Consider the following 13,944-nt stretch of genomic DNA (forward strand, 5'->3'; position numbering starts at 1 on the left):
GTACTGGTGGCGAGCAGGAAGCCATAGACCCATGCAGCCAGCCTGGGGATGCTCCCGATCCCAAGGTGGCTTAGGAGCAGCAGGACAAGCAGCTGCAGGAGGGGACGCATGAGTGGGGCCAAGCATGGCTGCGCAGGCAGCCCTGCCACCAGGCAGCAGCCTGCCTTCACGCTGCACCCCTTTCTCAAAGCTGCCGGCACCCGATTGCGTCTCAGGAGCTTCACTTTAGGCACTGCTGGCGAAAAAGTGATTTATTTGTCTGAGGGGAAAAGCCTCTCGCTCACACATGTGCTCACAAATCTCCTATTGATCACGCTGGGCACGGGATCCCCGTGGCAGAGCAGTGCTTTGCTGTTCTGAGCCCTTTGCGGTCTTTGCGATGCAAATGGGGAACTGCAATTACTGCTGGAGCCAGGAGCTGTGTGGGTGGTGGTAAGCAGGGGCTGCAAAATGAGTCAAGTTGGTAGGGAACATGGGAAGGAGCGTGTCGGTGTCTGCTGCTCTGCCTCAGCAGAAAAGGGAGAAAAGCATCAGCGAGCGCTACCAAACCCCAAAGCCCTGGAGAAGCGCAATGCCGCACCGGGAAAGTGGGATACGGCTGTGCTGATCCTGCCTGCCACCCCGGAGCACAGGGACCATCCCCTCCCTGATGGGTCAGCCCCGCACCCTGCGGTGAGTGCAAGGGACAAGTGGGTCACACCAGCGACCTGCCCAGCCCCGCATCCCACCTCCGAGAGGGCCAAGAGGGGATGCCCAGGAGGACAATGACACTGGCTGGTGGCACCCACCGCCTTGCACGAGGGGACAGACATAGCGGTGCCAGAAAAGCTCAGACCCAGGAGACAGAAACACGTGGCTTGGCAGACACCAGAAGATTGTGTTAACCTGGTGCTCTGCACCAGAGCAGGGGGCTGAGAAGACGCAAAGAAGCAGCATCCCCTTTTCTCCCCATGCAAACCCACCGAGACCATCTCACCAACACCTGCCTGTGCCGTGAGCCCACAGACTGGCTGTCCCTGGGCATGAGCTCGGCTCACGTGGGTGGCAGGACAGCCCCTGGGGGCTGGTGGTCCATGCATGGGCAGCTAAGGAGGGAGAAGCTGGAGGAGATGCACAGCAGTGCAAGGGGAACGTGCATGCAGTAGTTGCTGCTCAGAGCTGACGCCTCTATGAAAAGGTATTTACTGAAAAGCCATGCTCTGCGGTGCTGCTTGCTGTAACGCCGTTTGCTTTAACTGCTCCGCAGTCGAAAGGTTGAGGAAAAACAAGGGGCAAGCGCGAATCAAGGCGTGGACGTACACACCGGCACGTGTCCACAACGTGCCCCCGTAATGGGAGGCAGCAGCGGTACAAGGCAGGACTTCAGGAGCAGTTTGATGATGGATTTTTGCTACCAAACTCTTCCTGCACCTCCTCCCTCCCTCCCCACCTCCACCCCCCCGCTCCCTGCCACCCTAAAGCAGGGATGAGCCAAAGCCACGCAAGGGGAAGCACCCACTGGGCACGGGGTCCAGGCGCGACACAACCCCCTTGCCGAGCCCTGCCAGCCGGCACCACGCCGAGCCCCCGCTACGTCTGCGGGCACAGGAGGGCAAACCGGGAGGGCAGATGATGGGGACACCCAAACCTGGCTTGTGGCAGGTGGCTGCTGCCAGCAGCGTGCCCGGCTGGCACGGCGGGCGGTGTGCTGCGGAGCCATAGCCGGCAGAGGGCTGCAGCTCCTCTTCCACTGCGCCTTATTAATAACCCTGCCGCTCGCAGCCCTGCTCACCGTAGAGGCACAAAAAAAGAGTTTTTGCCAGGCTTTTGTGCTCTCTGGAAGCTCTGATCAAAGCCATCGGGCTCTGTGCGAGGGGCAGGGACACAGACGAGGGGAGAGATGTGACAGCATCCCTGTGCGTGTGCAGCCACGTGTGCCTCCATCTGGGGAACGGCCGAGCCACTGGCACCTCCGCACGGGTTCCCACCTGGGGGGCCATGCTGTTTGCTAGAGGCACAGCAGCGCTTTCGTGACCTTGCGGTTCCTACCAGCCGTGGAGCCAGGTTTATTCCGAAGGGATCAGGAGAGAGCACTGCCTGCTCCCAGCACCTGCTAGCCCCACAACATGTCTCTCGTTCCGCCCCCCAGCATCTCCCCGATGCTCACGGAGCAGATGCCCAATACTTGCAGGAGCAGCGAGCACGCCGCGCTCTCCAGCACGATGCACACTGAATCCACTCGTCGACTTGCAGCGCTCTCCTGGAAGGGAGCTGCACATCTCTTGGGGCATTTTGCAGATACTGAGTCATTACACAAGGAAATGGTGCTTCTCCCTTGCAGCCCCAGTCCCCACTAGCATTTGACCCAGAGTAGGTCCCTGCCTTCAGAGGGAGCTGACTTCCAGACAAACAAGTCTTGATGCTGGGAAAGGTCAAATGGCCAAAGGCTTTACTGAGCTCTCGTACTGGCAGGGCGGGCTGAGGAGGAAGGCAGTCGACTGGATTGAACCGAGTTGAAAATCCTGGCTTCGATGGACACTTTGTGCAACCTTGGCCAAGTCATAAAATGTACCCATTGCCTCCGGTGACAGAAGCTCCCTCCGTCTCGGGGTGCTGATGGGGTAAAGGCAATTAGTGGCTGCTCAGGTACCAGGAGGAGGGCTCAGGCAGTGAGAGCCCGCTGTGCCAGTGTCCTCCTGTCCTTCTGAAACTTGGCACACAAACTAGAGGTGTTTTCAGGGAATCTGACCTTAAATAATACACCCAAGGTCAAGCAATATATCCATGGCACAGTGCAGCGTAGGGCTGCATTGCTGTGCTCTGCAGTGCTGGTATCATCTCACGAAGCTGATGGGAAGCATCCAAAAGGACCAGCATCCCAAAGCATCCCTGAGCAAATGGGGGGCTTTAGGGGAGCAGGAGAGCCCAATGCAGGCACTGGGGAGGAGCTGGAGTGCTGTGGTCCGCCTGGATGGGGCCACAGCCGCTGGGTCCTGGTCCATGCCATGATTCTGCTGAGCTCTGGGGCACCTCGTCCCCTTGTCAAGGTACTGAAAGCTAGGGCCAAGCTCACAGTGGGATTTTGGCCCACAGTAGTGAAAGATCAGCTGGTGACTCACATTCATTTCATTTTTCTGTTAGCAACACCGTTGAGTGAAGGAGCAGCTTCTCCTCCTTGGCTCAGCGGGCTGTGGCTTCCCTCCTTTGCACTTCGCTCCCTAAGGACACAGCCTTGAGGCTGGATGCTGCCCACTGACCCTTTCAGAGACCCTCCTTGCTACTGGACAACTCCCACTGCAAATCCAAGCATCAACTGGCTTGGGGCATCCTGTCTCCATCCACCACTGGCAGCGGACGCACACCCTGCTTCGCAGCAACCGGGCAAATATATTCATGAAGGGGTAAAAAAAATAAAATAATAAAATGACCCCACAAGTGATTAGCTGATGCCCTGAAGCGTGAGATTTAATTACCCTTATCTGAGCCGGCACAGCTACAAATGTTAATCACATTATCATCCAGCGTGCTTATGTTCAGCAAAGTGACTATGAGAGGACTGCGCTTTCTGCTATGCAAGTCTGAAAGGACGCCTTCTCTGGCAAGAATAATTTATTAATCTTACTTCTTTCTGTCCTGCAATGGCTTGGGGGAGAACAAGATGGATTTGAGGTTATTTAGTGCCAGCTTTTGACCCAACTTTTCTTTGGAGGAGCTTTCCTGCTGCGGTGTCTGCAAGCTCACAAGAGCCCAGCCTGCATCTGGCATGTGGACATTCAGAAATAGCTTCTTTTTAGCTTGTTGTCACCAAAAAAAAATTGATCTAGAGTCACTGGGAGACAGAAAAGAGGGTGTCCTGTTTCCACAGCCACTTTGGAGAAGGTAAGCACACTGTAAATCTCCCCCCACGTGTCTCCATGACCTCAGGCACCGGTGAATTATAAAGGCTTAATGAAAACCCTCTGAAGTAGCCGTTACTTACTCCAAATTTACTGGTCATTAATTTTAGCGAGGCCCTACTCATGTATAATGAGGCAGGATAAAGAGGAGAGACCGGTCAGGTTTTGCCAGGCCCTGGAGCCCCCTCCAGCTCCCCAACTTTCAGCCCTAACCACGGTTTGCAACAATGTGCGGCCGGACTGGGCTGCAGGAAGAGAGGAGAGGACCAACCCGGAGCTGCCCGTGCCCCCCAAATCCCTCTGGTGCGGCCGCAGCCATCACCCCCATCCCTCCATTGGCCCTGATGCTGCAGATGAGACCTGTCCCCCCCGCTGCCAGTCCCTCCCTGCCGCATCCCCAATGTGCCCCACTTCAGTGCCAGCAATAAACAGCCTGACAATATTCAATAGCTGCCTTCCCCCCTCGGTTCAGGGAGAATTAGCATTTAAATTGAGGTGTTTCTGGGAGGTAAATCATGCCAGCGCTGGGGCAGCAGTTCCTGCGGGCACGCACGGTGCTCCTCGGGGCTGGCGCAACGTGCCTGTGTGCACGGTGCTCAGCACCATCCCCTCCACGCACCCTCGGACCGAGCCCCAAAACCCTCTGTGGGGCTGGGAGCGACTGGGACCCCCCCTTCCCGCGCTCCCCGCTCCACTTCTCCCGCAGGGCTGGGGCTGTGTGGTGGTGAAGTCACCTGCTCTGTAATGGGGAGGTGTTGAAAAGGGCTCAGCCAACGCCGGCGAAACGCCGTGGGCTCCGTCTCGGTGGCTCTTTGATCCCTGCACTGGAATACTAATCGCGGCGCCACGCCGGCACTGCTGCGGGTGGCGTCACCGGGGCTCCTCTTCCCTCCTCGTGCTCTATTTGGGGACACCAAAGCGTGGGAGGGGACAGCGAGAGCCGTGGGACCGGGCAAAGGGTGATGGCTATCGCCAGGGTCTGTGGATGGGAGCAGGAGCTGCAAACCCCGCTAGTGCCTGTGCCACCGGGGCGTAGTGCCGTGCAGGGACCCCAGCTGTGGCACAATGATGGTGACAGCCAGCAAATGACATCTGGACATGGGACTTTAAGACCTGGGACGGCAGTGACAGCCGGACAGAAGGACGCAGGCGGTGGGAGCAGCGCTGCTGCCCGGAGCCAGCAGAGGCAGGGAAGGGGATTCCTTCCCAGTGAATAGTTTATTCACCGTGAAACAGGAATTCAGTTGACCCAAAGGTATTTGTCAACTCTGCTTGAACCTGTTGCAGAATCTGAGCAGAGATTTTTTAGGTTCTTGTTTCTTTTAAGTACAGAATAGATGGAGGAAAACGAATAGTTGCTACCACCACGCTTCCACTACCTCTGTCCCTCCTGGGAGGGTCCTGCGCCTCCCTGATAGCTATAGGCAAGTCTCAACGCAGACTGCGACCGGTTTTCTACTCTCCATTAGCACACCAGAACATCAAACTCATTTCACGGTAATCCAAAGCATGCAGATGCTGGTGTTCTACTTCAGCTGTTGAACCAGTAACTCGACTCTCCACACTGCTCATGTCGGAGCCCAAGTCAGCAGCAGGACCCCCCCCGCCCCCGGCACTCTGGGAGTTGCGTGCCTGTGTCCATCAGCATCATGCTTTGCAAACACTGGACCACTCCAACCTGATTTTCCTACCTGATCATCTCCAAACACCCCCCTTCCCCCCTCCCCCCCAAACACTAAAGTCCTCCTCTGGTCCACACAGCCCTGGCAATGCCACCAAGCACCCAGGGAAACTCAGCCAGTGGTGCCCACCACAATGGCACTGATAGTGAACATGGTATTCACCATCACAGAGAAAAAGTGCATCCTCTCCTGCAGCCATTTCTAAAGGAAACACACAGGAATCTGCTTTGAGATGGGGAGAGGAAGAAGCCATGAGGGATAGGAGCAGACATCTCCCTCCTGTACCCAGTGAGCCCCAGAGCAGGCAGCTGGCGGGGGGACGTGCTGCTGGAGGAGGTCCACCACCAGCACGTGGCTCTGGCCAGCAAAAGCAACACAGCTCAGGTGGAGTGCCTGTGGCCATGTGGAGGGACCCCAAGAGGCTCCCTGGCCTCTCCCAGCTGCTGGCTCTCACTATGCCGGGTCCTGGTGACATCTTCAGTGCCCATTTATCACCCTTTATTGTCCTTCCTATCCCGCTCCCCATTATACAGCTATTTATTTGTTCCAGTAAAGCATGTCTCCTGTGGGTAAAATCCTGCGGTAGGCTGTGGATCTTTCTTCCTCCGGAGTGCCTGTTGGGAACAGGCTGAAACGGAGTGCCGAGTAAAAACAAATTTGGAAAGTTACGGTTCCCACAGCAACGCCTGGCGCCTGTGCAGCAGGCAGAGCGCAGGCACGCAGAGCTGGATTTATGCCTTAATTACAGAGTCAGGGCTGCAAGAGGAATCCCATGCGAAGCTCTAGTTTTCAGCCCCAAACAGAACTTTGCAAATATATGGATTATTCCCTTTGGGATTGAAATTTCCCATGCTTAAGCTAAGCTTAAATGTGATTTTCTGCAAGAAGTTTTAAGAAAACTCAAAAAACCCCATGTTTGAGTGAAAGAGTGAAGACAAAAAAGCGGACATGCCTGTGGCTGGAGAAAGAGAAAAGAGTGGCAACCTGTCTCTTGTTTGCCTGTAACTCTAGCACAAGTTGCTCCTGGAAGCCCACACTTGCAGAGAGTGAAACCCGAGGGAGGCCAGTGCATATGAGCTGGGAGACGTGACTTGGTGCAGAGGCTGCCATCATTAACATTCAAACCTGGGGAAGATCTCTTAGCTGCATCAGGACCAGAACCCAAAATAGTCCACTGACAGTCTCTTCCCTCTGACGGAGCAGGCTCCAAGCTCTTTGCATTTACTGCTGGAGATCTCCTCATTTGCTGGGCTGCTTGCTTGGAAAAGCAGCAAGGAAGCTGATGAAATACAACCCAGCATATGTCTGACCCAATACTTTGCATCTTTAAGTTGCTATCTCCTTCCTACTGTCCTGCTCGAGTCATGTCACCTAAGTGCATCACATCACTTAGGTGCATCGTGTCACAGGTGCATCATCACCCAGAACAAGCCCTCCCACACACACCCCTCTGCTCCTCTCCTTCTGCAGGGGCAAAGCAAACGAGCAAGTAGCCAAAGCCTTTCTCCCTGCGTGGCTCTGCAGGCTGATCTCACCAGCTAGATAGGCAGTGGCTCCACCACTGCCCACATCTGGCTGGGTTTTGGCCTTAACAGCCTTATCCTAAGCCTGCAACCTGGTGGCAGGGCCAGGAGGACATATCTGAGCCGTGTGCCATCCCTCCTTGACTGGAAGGTCTGGGAAATGCCAAATAGCTGATGCAGCTGATAAGAAATCTACCCGTTTGCAAAGGGCTGGCACTGCTTAGTGTCTGCCAGGAGGGTCCGTGTCTTGCTCCATGTATCCGCTCTTCAATGTGTCTCCCTCCATTAGCTTCCCATCGCTGACAACCGAAGGGTCTGACCTCGTCGGCTTCCATAAGCTCAGCAACTTTCAGCCTTTTAACGATTTGGATGGAGAAGACAGACAGACCTCCTGGAGCAGCTCACGGAGCTTCTGCCCACCAGGTTGTGGCCACTGCAAGGTGATACGGGGATGGTTTCTCTATGGGGACAGTTTTTCTGAGCCTGAGCAACCCAGAGCCAGGCTGGACACCTCCTCTGAATGATTATTTCAGTGATGAGCTGAGCCAAAGCTGTGGGTCCTCTTGCGCGGGTTGTTTGGGTGCTATTTGCAATCATTTCCCGAGTGTTGCTCAAGCAGCTCTGTGCCTGGCGCTTTCATTATTATTATTTCTGACAAGGCAACAAATGCAAAACTCCCACTGGCTGCAGAGGAGCCAGGACTACACGCTGGGACTTCCCAAGGAACTGGCGCGAGGCTGGTGCCTGACTTGCATCCAGTTCCTATGGGATTTGGGCACGGTGACCTGAAGGCAGTGGCCTCTCTGCACACCAGCAGCCCCTCACACCAGCAGCTCTTCCAGGGAAACCCACCCCCCCAGCTGCAAGGCCCTGGAAAGTGCAAGCACCGCCTTTTAAATAATATTTGCCTTTCTAACATAAATGCAGACCCAGCTCTCTGCTCAGCACACATATCTGTTCTCTTTAACAATTTGGGATCTTAAGCATTTTTTTTTCCTCTCCTAAGCTTCATCGTTAACCTTTAAGATGAAGATAAGGCATAAGAGTTTGGAAAGGAATCAGGAGGGACCTTGGAAATGAGCCAGGAGCAGTGTTAATACTGGGCTGCACATCATATCTCTTCGGTTCTTCTTTCCCCCCAGGGTGATTCGGACTGCTCTTGACTACCACCATGGTATTACAAACTCTAATGAGGTTTGGAAAATAAGAAACCCACTGCAGCGTGGGAGAAACTAATAGAAATTGTTTTGTCTTCTCTCTATTAGTCATTAGAAGCAGAGAAAAAACAGCCACAGGCAGTGGCAGGGCTGCAATATCACCACACATTTCATATGCTGGCACTCCGACAAAGTCATTTCAATGCAGTTAATGCTCCCGCTTCCCCTCCGCACAAGGCCTGCTGTACGCCAGCATGGGTTCCAGCTGCGCCAGCATCCCTGTGCCAGGATCGACCAAGCCCGGGGTGACCCCAGTGGTGCCCAGTGCCCGCCCAAGGTGCCCATGCAGGACGCTTGGCCAGCCCTCAGCCCTGCCCAGCAGCAAATCTGCCAGCATGGACCATCACAGCCGCTCCGCAGAAAGATGCTGTGCAGAGCGTGGTGTCCCCCAGGGGCCAAGGACAGGCAGGGAAGGTGAAGGCAGCACACAGGCAGGGCAGCGCTTGGGGATGCATCCGTAAGCGGCAGCTCCCTGGTGCTGTCAGGCAGCCGGAGCATATGGTGAATTAGCTGGGATTTGTGACTGCATCTGCAAAGTCGCATTTGTGTGTGCAAAGTTAATTACGGAAGCCAAGAAATGATGCGCACGGCAAGCCAGGGCACCTGCAGCAAACTCACCCCTTGCCATCCTCCCGGGGAAAGGCAGATGCTGAGAGCCAAGCCCCGCTCCAGGGCTCCGCAAGGTGCCTTGGAGCACCTTCCACTTTGCTTCCCTCCTCCCACCTCGTGGGCCATCACACCTGGGCTGCACGGCTGCCTGATGACAAGTGGCAGTGCCATCACACCTTCCAGATGTTTGCCTGCTGCCCACAGGTACGGGCACAGCTGGTAAGTGGCACCGTCCCCCGGCAAGCCAGGGGCGCAGGCACGCAGGCTGCTCTGCCTGCACCAGGCTCCTTTGGCCTGTGCTGAGGAAGAAATGAACTGGCACAAACATCCCGAGCTTTCATCTCAAGAAAATGGTTATTGAAGTCAACAGCCCATGGGAGAGTCCTTCTCACCCGGCTGCAACCTGGGCAGAGTAAGAGCACCACAGCAAAGGAGCATCGCTGGGGGATAGGCAGGAGGGCAAGTGATGCTGGGTCTGTCCCCACTGCCTGCTCCTGCATTCCTCTGCACTGAGCCATGGCTCCAGCATCCAAGCCAGGTCACGCTGCCCAGGAACCGGGTATGGTGGAGGATTTAGGAGATCTCCTGGGCTATCCCATGTGCCCTATGAGTAGGATGCGGCAGGGGATGGGAGGGCTCCCGGCATAGCTTGTCACCACCTTTGGTGGACAGGGGGTTCAACTGATGGGGCCCAAACCTAGCACTTGCCTTCAGGTTTACGCAGTCACGAGTTACACTGCAACATGCAGAAGGGCAAATCCTCCATCTCTGGAGAGATCACTTGTGATGTGAGAGAGCAAGACAAGATTTTCTGCTGCACCAAGGACTGCATCCAAGCCCTGCTGCTAACTCGGAAGCAGGTATGGCTCGACAGCTGGCATAGCTGCGGAGCGCTCAGATATCCCCATGATGGTGCCTGCTCACGACTGCATTGCCTGGAGCAAGGATTCACATTGCTAAGTCAATGTCAAGACAATTTAGTCCTTGGATGGGGAGTCTCCATTGACCAACGCTGGCACTAGCAAGGAAGAGCAGTAATGGGCTTGCAAGTGCCAGCCTTTTCCCCAGAGGTGCCGCTGGAGCGGTGTTCGTGGTGCAAACATCACAAACCCGTGGCCTGTGCTAATGGTGACCACCAAAGAAGTACCCACAGCATGATGGAAAAACCCTGCTATCACAGCTTCAAGTCGGGTGACTACAATTTACTGCCTCAAACCGTCCCACCTCACTCTGTTCTTTCTTTTCAGCTGAACATAACTCTTATTTTCATGTGTCCCGAGTGGGTGCAGAGCCCCCGTGCCCCAGGCACCCCACGTCAGATAAGGAAAGAAGGAGAAGCAATTCCTCTCTGCAAGCCTGTACACCACTGCAAGGCTATAAAGCCAATAAAGACCCCCTGGGATGAAAGGTACTCTATAAATCTGAGCTATTATTATTATAAAACCAATCTCCACCGCATCTCTTAATAATGCAGATTAACTATGCAATAACACCAGCTATAATTAGTATCATAAAAGTCAGAGATGGGAAAGGCTAGCAGGTCAGTGAGTCCATCCTATGGCCTGCTCCCCACAGCATGGGGGAAGGAAGAAACCTCCTGGGTGCCCTGGGAGCTCAGAGAAGCCAAGTCAGAACTTGGCAGTACTGGGCACCACGAAGGGAACGGCAACAAGGAGGGGATGGGACACAAATCATAGCACCTCTGCCAAACCCAGGAGGGGAACAGAGCCCCGCTCTCATTCTGCAAGTGCCTGACACCAACCTCCGGCCTCTCCTATCCTGTGCAGGTCCATGTCCCCTCTCTCAAGCCTTTCTCCTTTCCTCATGCTCGGGACTCGAGACAAGGGTGTCACCATCAGCTTTTCACAGGGTGGACCCTGAAGACCTCACTGAGCCCTCTGACAGCTGTGGGGGGGAACGTGGGTGTCCCCCGAGGGCCACAGGCTGATGACAGCAGGGCAGGCTCCTTGCAGGAGGAGCCCGTGTCCCTGCCCAGCTCCCCGAGGGACAAGCATTCCCCCAGACCCTTCACCTCCCATCCCACGAGAAGCTCCCAGCCCCAGGGCTAGGAGACGTGACCTTCCCATACACACACACACACATGCAGAGCGTTCCAGTAGCATTCCTGGACTGGAATCCCACTGCCTGCTCCCATCTTGCCCAGGGATCAGCCCTCCTCCTCACTGGTTGACCAACCCAGCTAACACACACAGCCCGAGCCCCGATGCCCACTGCCTTCCTCCACCTCCCGCTCCCAGAAACCCCGTCATACTCCTCGCCTCCACGGTGTGCCCGCACGGCCCAGGCACCTTCTCCCCTGCCGTCCCCGCTGGCACGGCAGCGCTGGTGGTGGGAAGGACAGGAGGGAGGGCTCCCTGCCTGGGCGCAGCGCTGCTCTGCCCAATTAGCACTGCTGGGTGACAGGCTCTGTTTGTGCTGCGTGATTAGCTGTGGAAATGCAAATCCGAACTTCCTCCACCGCAGCAGCTAACAAGATAATGAATATTTTCATCAGCTGCAGAGAATACAAACATCTGAGCAGACACAAATGCGCTGCCAGGGCTGGGGGGAAGCGGGGAGCAGGGGTGCAGGGTGGGGGAGAAGCTCCCCGGCATCCCTCGCTGCGGGGGCAGCAGCTCTGCTGCCGGGGGAAAGGAAAGCTCTGCCACCGCCGGCTGGTCCCCGAGCCCAGCAAAAGCCTGTGGGTGACACTCCATCGGCTTTGGTGGGTGCTGGTACCATCTCCAACATAGCTCCTTGGCTCTGGACTGCACCTGTGTCTGTGAGAGCGGGTTTGGGGTACAAACCCATGGTACCCGCATCTCCCACTGTGAGAGCTCTGCCCCCTCACTGCCCATCTCTGGGGCCTGAGCTCCCCTTTGAAACATCAACTCACCAATCTGGATGGCTGAAAAGGCTGTTTTCGGGGCACGGACCGAGGTCAAAGCTGCTTGGCTTTTCTGTGGCCTCATGATAGAAGTGGGGAGTTCAGTTGCGTTTTTTAACATCCACCTATTTTTTTGTACCGGTACGTTTTCACATACTGCCTGGCACTGCTGGGGCTCGGCAGGGGCTGAGGAAGGAGCCCAAGCCCCAAGTCATGGATGTTCAATTGGTTTTGGGCTCCGGCTGCAGCCTCCACCCTGGCCATCCCTCCTCCTCCCCAGGGCTCAGCATACACTGGGAGCGGCAATGGCCACACAGCAGAGACCGACTCTGGGCGAGGTTATCCCGCTGCCTGCACAGACTGGAATGAAATGGGGCAGCTCAGGGGCGCAGCTGGAGCAGTGACAGGGCAGGAGGAGCAGGAGGCGGCTGCAACAGCTGTACCCACGCTCGCCAAGGATGTGCTGGCCCAATCCTTAAATCCTACCCACACAAGGTGCAGAACGAGTCTGAAAACCTCTGGTACTTAAAATACCTCCAATACTAACACCTCAATCAGTATATTTAAAAAAAAAATCTCTTCCGCCCTGGACCCCTGCATTGTCTTTAGGATATCGCTGGTGCTGGACTTGCTTTTGTTTTGCTAGAAGAAGAAAAAATGCTACCAATCCAGAGCAAAAGCACGCGGCTGCAGACTGTCGGAAATACCAGCTCAAAGCCACACAATCTGTTCTCCTTCTCGGTGGGATGCTAACTTTGAAACGGAGCAGGGCTGATGCATGCAGGATGTAATAGTAACCTAACTGACGGAGTGCTGTGCTAATTGCATTAGTCATTTATACCCTGGATTGATAAAATCTCAATGCTTAGCCTGACCAGTGAAAATGTGCTCAAAATACATGGTGATAAAATCTCAATGCTTAGCCTGACCAGTGAAAATGTGCTCAAAATACATGGTGTATGTCTAAGTGCAACCTGTTGTGGCTCTGAAAAGGGCTGGATGGACTCAAGAAAGCGTGCGGGATGGACTCAAGAAAGCAGGCTGGATGTCCCCAAGGTTAGGTTGAGAGGTGGAAAAAATGGGATTGAGGAAAAACAGCTCAGATGGGGGCCCTTTGGGGGCTGCAACGCCATTGTGTGTGGCACGGCAACAAGCGGGCACCAGGACATCTCTGCTCTGCAGGGAGCATCCCCGGCTGGCAGCCGGCAGTGCTCCTGCATGGCACATACTGGGAGCGGGGCAGAGCGCGGGGCAGAGCGCGGAGCATCACATCCCACAACAGCTCCACAGAGCTGCTAAACTGCTAACAGCCCCCTTGCCTGCCACTGAGGACCAAGGCCTGAGGCATTAGCCTGGCTTGGAAAGACATCATTGCTTCCAAGTAGTATGTCTGAGGCTTCAGAATTGTGAACAGGTAATAGAATTGCAGCAACAAATAATAAAAAGAGGAATGAAATGGAAGGCAGCCACTGGAAAAGAGATCCATCCGTTATCCCGGCCTGAAGGGTAATAGGTAAACAAGGCATTGGGGTACCGGCTGGCGCTGAGCTCACCAGCACAGGAATAATAAACAGCGCAATTATAACTTCTGTGCTCGGAGGTTTCAAAGAGAGGGAAAAAAATATGAAAAAATCAATAGCGTTAATTTAACTAGTTAGAGAGGTTACATTTGTGATGCCGCCGGGGAGGGAGGACGTCCGAGCCGGGGCTGGCCTGCGACCTCCGAGCCGGGCGGCACCAGTGAAGCCCCCCCGGCCTCCCGCACCCTAACGCGATGCTGCTGACCCGGCTGAGCACCCATCCTGCGCCCTGGCGGCACCCAGGGCTGGGGGGCCACCGGGTACGGCGATAGGGTGGGGATGTTCCCCGAAGCAGCCCCCCAGCGGGGACGGCGCCGAGCTGTCAGCTCGCCCCGCCGTCGCCGCGCCGGTTTATTAAGGGCTGAGAAGCAGTGAGGGGAAGGAGTGACAGATTTAAAATTAACTTGCCAAACTCCCCATCAATATTATGACAATTTCTCGCGTCGGTTCAGCGACCCGGCGCGGCGCCTGACAGCATTAACGTAGCTGTGTGGAGGCAGAGCCGGCTGCCGGGCTGGCAGCGCTCGGGGTGAGCGGGTGCCCGTCCCTCCCCGCGGCGCCCTGGCCTCCT

At 55.6% G+C, this 13,944-nt stretch overlaps 1 protein-coding gene across 2 annotated transcripts in view; it reads right to left on the minus strand.

Annotated features, from left to right (window-relative positions):
• The window catches only part of ASTN2 (astrotactin 2), a 361,171-nt gene that overhangs the window by 132,669 nt on the left and 214,558 nt on the right, over positions 1-13,944 (minus strand). The window lies entirely within an intron of this gene.

This window comes from Accipiter gentilis, chromosome 29 (assembly GCF_929443795.1).
Source record: "Accipiter gentilis chromosome 29, bAccGen1.1, whole genome shotgun sequence".
Classification (NCBI taxonomy): domain Eukaryota; kingdom Metazoa; phylum Chordata; class Aves; order Accipitriformes; family Accipitridae; genus Astur; species Astur gentilis.